Source organism: Schistocerca americana, chromosome 1 (genome assembly GCF_021461395.2).
Source record: "Schistocerca americana isolate TAMUIC-IGC-003095 chromosome 1, iqSchAmer2.1, whole genome shotgun sequence".
Taxonomy (NCBI): Eukaryota; Metazoa; Arthropoda; class Insecta; order Orthoptera; family Acrididae; genus Schistocerca; species Schistocerca americana.
Genome location: NC_060119.1, coordinates 576,949,802 through 576,964,991, shown reverse-complemented (window position 1 = coordinate 576,964,991; position 15,190 = coordinate 576,949,802). Strand labels below are relative to the sequence as shown.

The following is a 15,190-nucleotide window of genomic DNA, read 5'->3' as shown; positions in this document are numbered from 1 at the left end:
ATTCCACTACTACATTATGTCATTATGTAGTCGTCTGGACATTTTTTATAGAAAGGAAACATTCTAGTCCGAGCCTTCCATTGTTAATGGAAGAGGGGATGTGCTTCGATGCAAACACCAAATGTCAGGCATACTTTCTTCCGACGCTGTTAATCCTGGGAGTAGTTCAACTATATCTTCATCATTCTGCTATCATGTACACATCAAGAATGAAAATTTGTACAGAGGCTAGGATTTGTACCCAGGTCACCGGCTCAGTAGGCAGATGATCTAATCATTACACCACCTTGGCACAGTGGCTTTGCAAAACAGCAGAGACCACTCTATTACGCTTCCTTCCATAATTCTAATTGACAGTTAAGTCTCCACCTACTTGGTAGTTCCCCTAAACTCAAACAGCACCACAGATGGTCCCAATTGTATTGGAACAGCATCTCAGCGTCGAAAGAGATCGCTCGAAGAGGTCTCTGGAATCATGTAGTTCAACTTCATTAAACATCTACGCCTGCCTAAAGAGTATCTCCAGCATTTTAAAACATTCTGCAATGACCGCAACAAAATAGATTTAATGACACCAATCCACACACATACTATATGTCATAAAGAAGAAGTAACCTGGGACATTACAAAGACTTAACAATCCTTCATCAAACCATGCAATCAATAAAAAATAAAATACAGCAATTTAAAATTGATCCAGCGTTTGAACTATACAATAGTTTGTGTTACTGAGCTTTGGTGCAGACAAAGAAATCCAATACGTACTGTTATCGTCGTACGAAAGGAGGGACTCTCCCTGTCGAACTGCTCCAAAGTATGAAGAATCATGCGTTTGTATCAGAAAAGGAACACAATTTACATACAGGCATAACATTAAGTCAGTAAGCGAAGACAGATGCTGTGAAACTTCACCTGTTGAATTAACTGGACTACACATCACCAAGAATTTAAGAATTCGTCTGTGTATCGACCAAACCGTGGTAATGTGGACATTTGTTTTAATAAATTAACAAAACTTTAAAGGACAAAAGCAACATTATTTTATGTGCAGACTTAAAAATAAGCACAGATATTATAAATGAAACTGGTGGCATCCTCATAAGCATCGCTGAGAGTTTTATCATACTTGTCTAGGACAATAAAGTGGTAAGGGTTAATACAGTGGCTGCAGCAGTAATCGCCCATTTGTTCACAAACGTCGACAGGGAAAACTGTGATGTAGGTGTACGAGATTTTAAGCTCTCAGGGTATTTCTGCCAAATAATAACAGTAAAATCGGATCTGGAAGAAGATAAAACTGCTGACATAAAAAAAGAAATCGATAAGAAAAATTTATCTAGAGATCTAGCAAACAGAAATTGGGATTAAGCGTATAGACAAATCAGTGTAAATGCGAATTTATTTTGTCAACATTACTGAAGGTGTATTTTAGAAAGACATTTCCAGAAGTATCCAAACTACTACCTATGTCTCTAAAAAGGCAATGGATAATAGCCAGTACTAGGAATTTCTCTCAAAACATTAAGTACCATATTCATGAAGAAGAGCCTCAGTAAGTCTGAGCTCTTAAATTTCTAACTTAGTTGCAAAAATATTTGCAGGAAGGCACCGATTGCTGCAGAAAAGTCATTTATTGTAAAAATAACATGCAACGAATAGAAAAAAGTCAAAGCAGACTGGAATGTCATTAAAGGGGAAGCAGGGAAAAATAAACAAATGTGTAATAACATACAGATAAGTGGGTGTGCTGTCCAGTAATATATGATCCACACCATCTAATAAATTACATGAACGAGTAATTTTGAAGCACCTAACATTCCAAAAATGAAATGTAGCACATGTAAATAATTATGCACGAAGTACAACGATGTTACTACCAACCACTAAGTATTAAGTTAGTAAAACATCACAAAATTTAAAAATTATAAGGTGAGTAGTACGCGAAGTACCAAGCTGTGAAACAATTCATGCAGTATAAAAGCTCCTTTAGAAACCATAATAAGTGAATAATTCATATAAAACGAATTTTCAGAGTATTTTAAACAGGCACAGGCAATAGTTAAACATCTTCTAAAGAAAGGAGAAGCAGAAAACACATAATTGACAGCTCAATCCCCTGCTTTCATTAATCTCGAAATTAATAGTCAGTTATGAAAAATACAGTAGCGAATAACTTGAATAAACGGTACTTTCTAAAATACTCAAGGTCTGGTTTCTGAAGTGGTACAGATGCAGACTCAGCCATAGTAGAATTCACGAAGTGATCCTTATTACGAAAATTAATGCATCACAGGTATATTATTATTTAGTTGTAAGGACTTTGATAGTGTTGGCCGTAATATTTTGAAACTTTAGTTCAAGTGTTAAGCATATGAGGGGTAGCCATTGACTAGTTCTCATCAGATGGGAGAAATAGCTTACAATGAGTACAGATGTCACATTCTAAACGTTTAATAAAACATTTAGCAGAATAAAACTACATTAATATAGGAGTTTCTCAGTGCACTATATTATACAATTCATCAATGATTTCCTAGTAGTGTTAGTCAATAGGAAAAACTCATTGCTGAAGACAGAAACATTATATTAACTGAGAAAATAAGAGAACCCTTTACTGAGAAAGCAAATAAAACCTTCAAGTTTACTGTTTCTTAATCCACTGTAAAGTGACATCAGAGATAAAGAAAAGAAATACCATGAATTTCAATTTGAAGAGGAAAAGTGACACTGTTGAATTAAATGTAGATGGCATCTCTATAGGATGCATAATAAACACAAACATATGCGGAAAGAAGATCTGTTCTCAACTGAAGTAATGTGAAGACACAAACATATCTTACTTCCATTGAGAACAGATTTTCTCTCTGCATAGGTTTGTGTTTGTTATGCATACTATAGAGATTCCATCTACATTTAATTCAGCTGTGTCACTGGAACAATATCTAAACTCAACTTACAAAGATATAATAAATGTAAAGCCCAAATCAGCAATTTTACCAAGGAACAAAACGGTGTAATAAATTTCCCACAGATAGTGAGTTTACTAAATCAAACTTACTTGAAAATGTAGTTAAAAGGTCCCCATGAACAAAAAGTTTGTTTACAATGAAGGATTACAACATGGAGAAGGGTCTGGGAGCATTTCGCATGACAGTTTCATATTATGTTTATTCCATCCTTTTTTTTAGTACAGGATAAACTTGCTCACTCATTCCCTTTCTGAACATAACTTAGCACACGTCATAGAGTGATGCTACATCAGTTTGTCAGGCTAGTGAATGGTGAATTGTGGTGCACAAAATGAAAACAAAACGTTGTCACTCTGATCCTCATGTTACCTGATAGTGTGTGTAGTGCTATACCATGAACAAATGTATACAGAGTGCATGTAGCGTGTGCAATGGCTTGCAGTGAGAAATGAACAAAGTAGCATTGGCCTTTTATATTATTAACAACTTGTTTGTAAAACATTACTGTGCACTATGGATAAATGGAATGAGGTAGCTCCCTTTTAAACAGACTGGCCTTGTATTCAGGAGGGTGGAACCTCCAGTCATCAGATAGCTCTTCTGCTTTTGGTTTTCTGTTGTCATTCTAAATTATTTAGGCCTAATGTCGATATGATTTCTGCTATAAAGCCATGGCCACTTACTTGTAACATCCCAACAAAGTGGACCCATAAGTATATAAATTCCTGTGTGTATAAATTATATTAATTTGGTTGTTCTGAAACCGTAGTACCAAGACATGTCCAGTATGCTTGTAAAAGCTATCTGCAGACGAATTAAACTGTTTCTGTTACTTCCGCTACTGCTAATAATATTACTACTGCTATTATGGTTGTATCAGAATATTGTTAACGTCCTTAAACCTGCGTTCAATTCAAATAGAAAGGTGATCGTCCACTGTTAATTGATACTATCAAGAGAGGAATAAAAAATCAGTCATAAATGTAAAGTATTTCTTGGAAAAGCTACTTATTTCTGTTTCATATCTATTTACTTATTTGGGAACGGCTTACAGAGATGCAGAAGCTAGTACTCCATTCCTGAGTGAAGCGATGAACAGGAATCTTCCATGACATATCTAAGGAGTTCTGCTCGTAACTACAAGCTTGAAGTTGGAGCTAGTCTTTCTATTCACAATCTGATTGGTTTCCTTATTCAAATAGCTCCAGGAATTTAATTTTTGCAATACTTCTCCACATGAAATGTGTAGATTACTACCAGCAATAGAAAGGTAGTACGCAATGAAAGTTGTAATCAATATTATGTGCTACATAAAAGCCTAAACTGCCATTTGCATCGATCAGATGCTGTTGGTTTATTGGGAGAGTTATATAAGTAGTGACGATCGCAGGTTTACACCTACATTTTTCAAATATAAATGTTACTCTTACTGAGGTTCCTAAGGGGGGACAGAATACACAACTTCATAGCTGTCATACTGATCTCATAAACTTTACACTGAAATTTAGTAGTTTAGGTAATGTGGTGGTACACATGAGTTTTCATGCTTTCCCAACGAATCTGTTGCAAATACGCTTCTCGGGTTTGCCGCCGGATCGTATTGTGTTAATCCCACAATATTTCGTCGATGCAACTGCTCGACATCATCAGGTGGTGGTAGCAGCTGCTGTCGCAGCTGCAAGGCGCGAATGGTGATAATCGCGCGGCGGCGCCGGAATTTATCATGACGGGAGCTGGCAATACACGCGTGCGCGGAAAGACGCTAGTAGTTGGAGGAAAGCGGCGCTCCTGGTGCCCCCCGCTGGGAGCCGCAGAAAGGCCATCCGTACGTGCGCTGTGGCAATGGCTGTGCTGCCGGACGCTCCTGCGGTTAAAGTCTGAACTAAATCTCAACTACGCGTTGCTGCACTTGATGAGTCGGAAGTTCTTGTTGGAATACTGTTCTCAGGTGTTGTAGCTCACTAGGGAGACTGTCGGCATCTGAGACTACATGTGCTCTATGCACCAAAGCGCATAGGATGATGGCAACTTGTCGCCTGCAAATATAGCTCTGTATGAGTTGATTTGCGATTGAGCTACAACACCTGAGGACGGTATTCCAACAGAATGGATATTCCGATAGGCAGATACGCCATGCATTCCGTTCCAAGCAAACTCAAAGCAGGGATGTAAATGAAGATACGGAGGTACCCACTGCAACAGCGTTCTTGCCCTATTTTGGCGGCATGTCTTCGAGAATAGAAAGAAACTTCAAAACGCACGACGTCAAGTGCGTTTCTTGGCCACCAGCAAAACTGATGAATTTATTGTTCTCGGTCTAAGACGAACTTGGCCTCAGGAAGCGTGGCGTGTATAAAATCCCACGCCAATGTGGAAAATGTTATATTGGACAGACATACCGAACCGTGCAAGAACGTTGCTTCGAAAACCATAGTCGTACACGCCTGGGGCAACCTGATAAATCAGCAGTAGCGGAGCAGTGCCTGGACACGGGACATCGTATGCTTTACGAACAGACGAAAATTTTGTCCCCAGCGTCATATTTCTGGGACTGTATTATTAAGGAGGTCATACATATCCGCACTCAGGACAATCTTATCAAAAGGGATGCAGGTTTTCAACTGATTACCGCCTGGAATTTAGCACTGGCTGTCATTAAATCAGAAACAGGGAAAACAAGAACTTCCTACTCATCAAGTGACGCAACGTGTAGTTGAGATTTAGTTCAGACTTTAACCGCAGGAGCGTCCGGCAGCACAATAATTGCCCACAGCGCACGCGCGAATGGCCTTTCTGCGGTTCCCAGCAAGGGACACCAGGAGCACCGCTTTCTTCCAACTACGAGAGTCTTCCCACGCACGCGTATTGCCTGCTCCCGTCATAATAAATTCCGACGCCGCCGCACGATTATCACCATTCGCGCCTTGCAGCTGCGACAGCAGCAGCTACCACCTCCTAATGATGTCAGGTAGTTGCATCGAAGAAATATTGTGCGATTTACAAAATACGATCCGGCGGCAAACCCGAGCGGTGGTACACACGTCTACCACTTCACCTTGAGTCACTATTTAGGTGCTTCGGCGATACATTAACTGATTACCATCGTAGCATATTAGGATAGCTAAGGATGCTTTGCTGTCATTTATCACAAATCCCAAGAATCTAAGAAAAATGGCAACAGATAAGAATCACATTAGTTCTCGGCAAAGTTACAAGTTCATACAAAGAAAATTTCATTCTGAGAAAGATAAATGTAAACACTGCAACCATTAGTAATAAAAAGCTTTTCATGGAATGTAGAAGAGGGGAGGGGCGACAGGTCCACTGGAACTAACGTATCAGAGATGCCGGTGGAAAATAAATTTGTGAGTAATGTTAAATCTATGAACACTGTGCCATGCTATATTGTAAACAGATATTTTATATTTTACTTAACAAAATTTAAGGAAATATCACGTGTACAAATATGTTTCATCACCCCCAAAAAGTTCATCAGATACATGCTACTAAAGCACTATCAGACACTGGAAAATGCAGTTACAAGAAATCGTATTTAGAAACGAATAATGTTAGCTTTCGCAATAATTCATATAAATTTACAATTTTCCATATTCTGTGAATGAGGTTTGTACACATAATTGGCAAAGGATACAAATTAACCTGCTGTGTCCTCATGATGATATAGAATATTTTATTATAATATCATCAAAGTACTTTTTAGGTAGATGATACAGTTCATGTACACCTTCTACATCCTCTGCAAGACCTCTTCTCTCTTTAGTATTAATTTCTGGTAGGTATTTCAAATCGTAATTTTCTGTCAGAAATAACAAATTTTCAGTGCTTCCGTATCGACATGTTTTTAATTTCACTATCCACTTATTTAAAGATCTCATTTCAGTGTGATCTTTCAGAGCTCTGTATTTCTGCCCTACAAAAGTACTTTGTTAGCCACCTTTATTTATCATTCTGGAACCAGACACTATGCAAGAGTCACAGTTCAGCTACTGTGAATATTATTGACATTTTCAGTATCACATATTTATATATTTTTAATAAGGTCCAAATATTTCTGTTCACCATATTCCATTTTTGGTCCAAACAGAATGGCTTCGATCGTTTTCTCTGGGTGTTCTTTTTCACTCTGTTTTCAAGATAAATTTTGTGTCAGCAACTGTTTTATGCCTGGAAGGAAGCCCAGTGGTAACTGAATGTCAAATCTGTACCTAACTGAATGGAGTATTATTGAAAGTGTGGTAAAACTTGGCTGATACATAATGACCATAGCCTTCATTCATACTTTATCTCTTATGACTATTTTCCCAGCGATTTTTAGGTGTATGTCCATCCCATAATGTTCCTTTACATACCATGCTGTGAACAGTACAGGAGTGCTTACACTTACCAGCCTATGGCAGTTTATTAATTTTACTTATTTTACTAATTGATGTAGCTCTTTAAATGTACTCTTTTTAATTCTGGCATAATCCAAAGCTGACAATTTATAATGTGTGCTTCTTTACTTAAACTAATATTGTGACTGAGTTATGAATAAAGGTTTATCAAAACATTAGGTGAAATACCCTTGTGCTTAGACTAATTGTTTAACCAGACCAGATGTTGCTATAACTGTCATTTTACTTTCCCTTCCTTGTATTATGTACTGATATTTTGAGAAATCTATAGTTTATTAATATATGTTTAAAATTTGAAAAATACTCACTTCAGCCTCAGTCAGATATAAGGTAGTGTCAGAGATCACTTAGTTTTCCTAGAGTAAGGAATAATGTGTATAAAATACGTAAGGTATGTAACAAGATAGGTCGTGTGAACAATATCTGATGATATATGAGCCTGTTACTTATTTACTGCTTCGATTATATGAACCATGTGTGGACTGTGTTAACTGGAAACAACTTCACACATCTCAGAAATATGAATTTGTAAGGGTCACTTTAATCTTCATTTCAAATGGCTGTCTTTCTTGGTTATATCCATTGGTCCAGTGGCTGGATTGACGAAGGATGATACATCAGTCTAATCCATTCTTTCCTTGACAGATCAAAATTTGCTACTGGACTACTAACATATATTATCTTCTGGTATTGCATATGTAAATATATCTATTACCCTTAAATGCACATGGAAACTTACAGACACAGTTCATCAGCGAAGTAAGCTACTCTAGAGTGTGACTAACATTGATAATTGTTAAATTAAATGTCTATACCATAAGTGTGTGCACCTTACATAGAGTTTTAATTACTTTTTCCAAAAATTGTGTGTATGGCAATATATTAAACTGCTAAACTGCGTAACATTAATGAATGAAAATAAATTATATTAATATACTCTTCAACTTGACATTATAATTGCTATTATAGCCGAATCTAACGTTTTATTAGATCCATCACACGATGTTCCGCTCTCTGTTTTCATCAAAATCTACACCTAAAGACAATGTTTCGTCTTGTTTGTTATCTATACTTGTTACACTACACTTTTGAAGGGTGTCTGTTTTTGATTCCATGGGACTCATTATCATTATAGTAATTTTTATTATTATCGTTGTTGTTAATAATTTCCTCTTTAGGAGAGTGTTAAGACACAATCTACTTTCATGTCATTTTTCTGTATGTCTTTTTCACTTATAAAAACCTCTCACATACTCATGATGTTTTTTGTCCTCTCTCCTGTCCCATCCTTTCCTATTTTTCTTCTCTTTGGGCATTTGCTGAAATTTATGTTTTGTGAATTTCCTCCATACGTTTTCCTTGACTGTCAAGTCTTCTTTGGAGATAGGATTAAGTACACAGTACACTTTTTTTCAGTGCTTGAGACCAATACTTGATTTTACCTTACACAGCTTGACAAAACTAGTTGTTTCATTTGCAAGAAAACGAAAAAAATCCCACTTATACAAGTGAAAGGCTAAATCATAAAAGCAAAGGAAGCAAAATGCTTATCCATGTATGCAGCGTTAAAAATACCAACTCTCTGACTAGTTTTCTGCAAGAAGGGTAAATAATAACTGTATTTGATCCCAGTACACATGGTGTGGTAATCCTCAGTAAATGATTTGAACAGCTTCACATGACAGCTTGTAGCCTGTCTTTTAAATTAGAATTAAACCACACATGTCTTCAGCAATGTATTCCCTAAGAAAATAAAGCTTCCTGAACAAACTCTTCAAAAGAACACACTAAACAATTGCGAATGTTCACTGAAGATGTACAACTGCACTTGTACCTGGTATGGCCTGTAATGTACTCTTATTACAAACACTAGTCTTGGTTAATAAACAAATTTCAAACTTAAGTGAGGCTAAGTTCAGTATTAAGGTTTATTTTTGACTGGAGTACATTAAAATATTACTCAAAATAACATATACTTTAATTTTAAGGTTTAAAATACACCTACTCACTGGCAATACAGAATTGCACTGCTGGAGCTGCTGTCTCAGAGTCTTTTCTTACTACTTTCATACTCCTTTAATGAGATTACTGTATGTCTCTGTGCATGGTACTGTGTTTCCACGTCTCTGTAAATATGACATTTTCTAGAGAAAACGAAATGGTGTTACATTATTATTTTGTATTTTTCATTTCTAATCTTGTTCCTTCAACTTCTTACATACTTCCATCATAGGTATCTGCCCATAACCTTTCTTTAACTTCCAGAACGATGAATCATCATTTTATTCTTATAATACTATACATTAAACACTTTTCACTTTGTGTAAACAATGACATCAAAAAAATTATCGCTGATAATTCATTAATACCACATTTCTATGTTACAGAATTTATAATATATGTAAATCTAAAAACTATTTAAAATTTTGTAGGTTTCGTTTACTGTCACCATTTGCAAATTACTCCCTAATGATTGGCTTTATATTTCATTTCAGACATAGAAACATAAAAATATGTTCTTGAAGATTTCCACATGTAATGTGCAATACTAGCTGCATCTCCATGTCTGTGTCATAGTTGTTGTCTGACGAAACAATCACTAATTAGCCTTTAATATATTTCAGCAGATGATTGTTATTATTTGTCTTTTAGTCTTTGTATCTTCTATGTTTTTCAGTTATATGAAAGTTTTGAATAAATTTTACTAAACTTGCTAAGATATCGATCCATTTCTGTGTATCTATTTCAGTAACCAAAACCGTTATTTAAAACAAAAAAATTAACTTTCAAATCATTCATTAAACTTAATGTACAATATTGCACACATTAAAATACGAATTTATAGGGCGCACAAATATTACTCACATATAACACCTAATGTTCATTTTATTTTCATAAAATTCCACGAGAGACATATGATCACCCAAATAGCAACAATTTTAAGGTTTTTTCATGGACTGCCTCATCTAGGTGCCAAATATTTTCTGTCTAACTTTAAGAGAAAAAAGGTATTGTTTTGGACACTTGAAAATGCATGTTACTGATGAATACTATTGTCAGTAACAATGTCTCAGCAAATTAACAGATATGCATAATATAAATGACAAAACATAAAACATTTAAAGTTATAAACTAATTATTGAAATATAAGAGTTTATTAAAAAATTGGATCTTGTGTATTCTTGTTTACCTACATTTCAGCTGAATAATCTGCAAAATAAAGTCTGTTAGAGTGTAGGAAAGAAAGTGTCACGAACATGATGAATGATTTAACTAAATATGTTAATAGTGACACCTTTAGAAAAAGTAAACTTCCTCTTTTCATTTTTTATAATCAAATAGGTCATTTATAAAAAGAAAATACTATGCATTAAAATTTTGGTTACCTTACTACTGTACTGGGACCATTTAATTTTTTGCCTAGCAAAATTGCCTAGATGTGGAAATTTACTTAAATTTTGATAGCACCCAAGTAATTTAATAATAAAGTGATGCTGGTCGCTGCAATATATCAGAGTCGCATACTGGTGCCAAGAACAACAGTCCTATCTCACTTTCGCTAATTTATTGTTCAGTTAGGACACATACTGTGATCCTCTGTTCGTTTGTGCAGCACCGATCGTGTGACATCCACCTTCCTTTGCTCGTTCATGAGTTCCAAAACACAGAAGGTACTGGACTATAGATGTCTTGATTCTTGGCTTCCAGAAAGCGTTCAGTAGAGTTCCATACGTCACATAGCAAAACAACATTTTTGAAAGCAGAACTCAGTTTGTCGTTCTTAATGAAGAGGCAGAGGCAGCTGCACAGGTACCGCAACTTGTACGAGGAGCCAATGTGTAATGGCCGCTGCTGTCAATTATTTGGATGTTCCACAAATCAATTGAACGATTCCTTTTACGGTAATGATGTGAAACAAGTTCACTTAGAAAACATGTATACATATATAGTGTTGCCATTGATGAATATGTTATTTTTTAGTGGTCTTTCTAGAATATTACTGCTACTTAGAATGATTCTTGTCTAATAGACCCTCAGTTTCGTTTTCCACCCTTGTGAGATAGTTTTTGTTATAAATGTGAGTCGTTAAGCTGACTGTGCGAGAGTCGTCGCACTTACCAGCAGTTGGTTTCTTAATGACAATGTGGCTGATATTTTTTTGAAAATCTTGAGATATGTCTCCAGATCCACAAATCCTACTCACCAATTTGAATATTCGTTTGGTTGCCACTTCCCCCAATAATTTCAGAAAATCCGAAGGAATGCTGTCTTTTTCTTCAGTCCAATTTTATTGTAAGCCTTCCAGAGCGCTGTTAAACACTATCTACAATGTTGGATCTCCTATGTATACCATATCGGCCAACCTTTCCTCCTCAGTCGCGTCATCAGACAAATCAAGTCGTACAGTCTTTCAATGAACGTACCTCTCTATCTCTGACTCTCTCCTCCTCCTTTAAGAAACGAATTCTCACTGCAACCCTTACTTGACACAGTTGCTTTGAATTTCACCGCAAATTGTTTTGGCTTTTCTATGTGCTTAATCAGTCCCTAAAGTGACTTCTACTTTCTGGATTTCTTCCCCTGTATTCTGTAGCCGTTTCACTTTGACTTCCGTGCACCTCCTTTTTACTTTATTGATAATTATTATATTTCGGTATTCCTGAATTTCCCTCAAATTTTGGTACTTCCTTCTTTCTCGAATCAATTTTGTGTGTTACCAAAAGTCCCCTTGTAGTTACATTTAATATATATACGTTTATCTAAGAAAGTTTCGTGACTACCCTTCCTAGAGAAGTCCATTCCTCTTCTACTTCACATCCTATTGTGTTTTTCGTCATCACAGTATTTGTAGTCTCACAGAACTACAAAGGCAGTTCATCACTCTTCATAATTCGGTATCCAAATTCTTTCCACATTGATTCTTCTGGATAAGTCTAACTACAGCCTGTTCTTCATCAGTACTAAATTGTGATCATAGCTTGTATCTGCTTCTGGCTTTGCCTTACCCTCAAATGTATGACTTCAGAATCTCTGACCATGATGTAATCCAGCTGGAATCTTTCCATATCTTGAGGCCCTTTTCAAGTACACCTCTTCCTCTTTTTATTTTTAAACAGTCCATTCCCTACTACCAGCTGAAATTTACTGTACAACTCAGTCTTTCCCCTCTCATTCCTACTACTAACCTACTTTTGAAATCTTTGTCTTCTGTTCGTTCCTGTCCTATGCTATCCCAATCCCCCCTCTTTTATATTGAATTAATCGTATAATATTATCAAATACTTTCTCCATCTCTCCATTTCCTGCTTGTACACCTGCACTATCACTGACGCTGTTGGCTTGCTGTCGATTCTGATGAGAACACATCTACCACTGAATGTAAAAGTAACTCACTCTGTGCCATACTGTCCCATTCATGAGTACTACTCCCATGTTATATGATTTCCTCTTGGTCTTCATATTACCCTGCACACCTATGATCATAATATCTTATCTAATTCCCAGTTCAGGTCACTACCCGCACACTTTATCTGGACTAAGCCTTTTCATTTGCCTTTTAAGATTTTCTACCTTCTGTAACACATTCAGACTACCAACACTCCAGGCTCTGTTTCGTAATTTGGTTCCCATTTGTTACTTATCCAGTCCTTTTCGCTTGGTAACCTCCTCCTTATCAGTCCCCTCCCTAACATCTGTGGAAATCATCCAGAATGTTTTGCCATTGGACAGAGTATCATAATTTTTCAGCCACTGGACACTTACCGTATGGGTACATTGTTTGTGTATTTAATTCAGTAGTTTATTTTTCCCACTGTATTCTCAAGCTGTTGACCTTTGCTAATTTTTCAACCTTTAAGGAACAGTTTCCCCTAAGGGTAGGAAGTTGCCATAAGACTGTTTCTGCTCTTATGTACTTTTTGCCTATGCTGTTGGCAGCACGAGGTTGGTTCGTCGTGCTGGGAGTCTTTGGTCGCAATTGCTAATGATTTCTACTCAGAATTAAACAGTGAGTATGTTTGAACCAATAACCTTGAATTTTTTCATGACTCGACAAGGACACTACCCCTAAGTTCCTTACGAACATCCATATGACATTCTTCCTCCAAAGAGTGTCAATCCAGCATATTATCATTAGAAGTTGAGTGAAGAACTGATGTTGGAAGAGGGAGCTTGAATCATGCACTGATCTTCCAGTCAGAACACAACAAGCAGAAGCACAGCTAAGGTTTCGAGTACCACTCTTGCACACTGTTCTACTCATCCAATAAATATCACCCCTGAGTGAAAGGTTCTTTATGCAATGAACATATTTACCTTACTGGTGAACTACATATATTCATACCCACCTAAGTCTAGAATAATTTTCTTCTCTCAGTTCAAATCTACGAAAGATATTGGAAACTTAGTTACATTCCAGAGAGCTAAAATCTAATTTAGCATTATTAGAATGTCAGTCAATGCTATATTAATATTTACTTCCACATGGTAATTTGACTTTGCTTTTCCAATACAGTGACACACACAAAAAGGGAACTCAGCATTTTTTCACTTTTTGTCATCTATGAGTTTTCATATGTGTATTTCCAATCTACCCCTCATTTCATCTCATTTTATATCTCGATTTAAGTAATCTTTCAAATTATCAAAAATAATGGTCTACTTGCTTACTGTGGAAAATTTATTTCGTGGAAGAATGTTTTCGTTTAAGTAATTTCGTTACCTGAAATTCTTATTAATCATCCACTGATGTTAAGAACAGACATTCAGAGGATTTAAATGATGATCATACTTCTTTAAGAGTAACTGCATTGTAATTACACATATGACAGTGTATGGTAAATTTACCCCAATCAAACCAGACTACATAGTTAGTCTGTTATTACTTTCTATTTCTTATAAGGAATGTACTTTCAATTATTTACTTCTATGTACTGCAAGACAGTAAAAGAGTCATACATAATTAGTGTTGAAGCATATAAATCTTCAGTTCTAGGAAATTTCGAATATGAAGTAAATTTTCAGTGATCCTTGATGCTTTCATTTTTAACATTTTTCACGTCAAAACATTTATTGTAGTAGATTATGTCAGATTCTTTATAAATAAGCATAATTTTTCAATTAGTGCATTGTTCATTACACTGTTGTTGTGGTCTTCAGTCCTGAGACTGGTTTGATGCAGCTCTCCATGCTACTCTATCCTGTGCAAGCTTCTTCATCTCCCAGTAATTACTGCAGCCTACATCCTTCTGAATCTGCTTAGTGTATTCACCTCTTGGTCTCCCTCTACGATTTTTACCCTCCACACTGCCCTCCAATCCTAAATTTGTGATCCTCTGATGCCTCAGAACATGTCCTACCATCGGTCCCTTCTTCTTGTCAAGATGTGCCACAAACTCCTCTTCTCCCCAGTTCTATTCAATACCTCCTCATTAGTTATGTGATCTACCCATCCAATTTTCAGCATTCTTCTGTAGCACCACATGTCGAAAGCTTCTATTCTCTTCTTGTCCAAACTATTTATCGTCCATGTTTCACTTCCTTACTTGGGTACACTCAAATACAAATACTTTCAGGAACGACTTCCTGACACTTAAATCTCTACACGATGTTAACAAATTTCTCTTCTTCAGAAACGCTTTCCTTGCCATTGCTAGTCCACAGTTTATATCCTCTCTACTTCGACCATCATCAGTTATTTTGCTTCCCAAATACAAAACTCCTTTACTACTTTAAGTGTCTCATATCCTAATCTAATTCCCTCAGCATCACCCAAATTAATTTGACTACATTCCATTATCCTCGTTT

The 15,190-nt window shown here is 36.3% G+C and overlaps 1 protein-coding gene across 1 annotated transcript in view; it reads left to right on the top strand.

Moving 5' to 3' along the window:
• Nucleotides 1-15,190, top strand: part of LOC124625120 (zwei Ig domain protein zig-8-like) — a 144,066-nt gene that overhangs the window by 123,486 nt on the left and 5,390 nt on the right. The window lies entirely within an intron of this gene.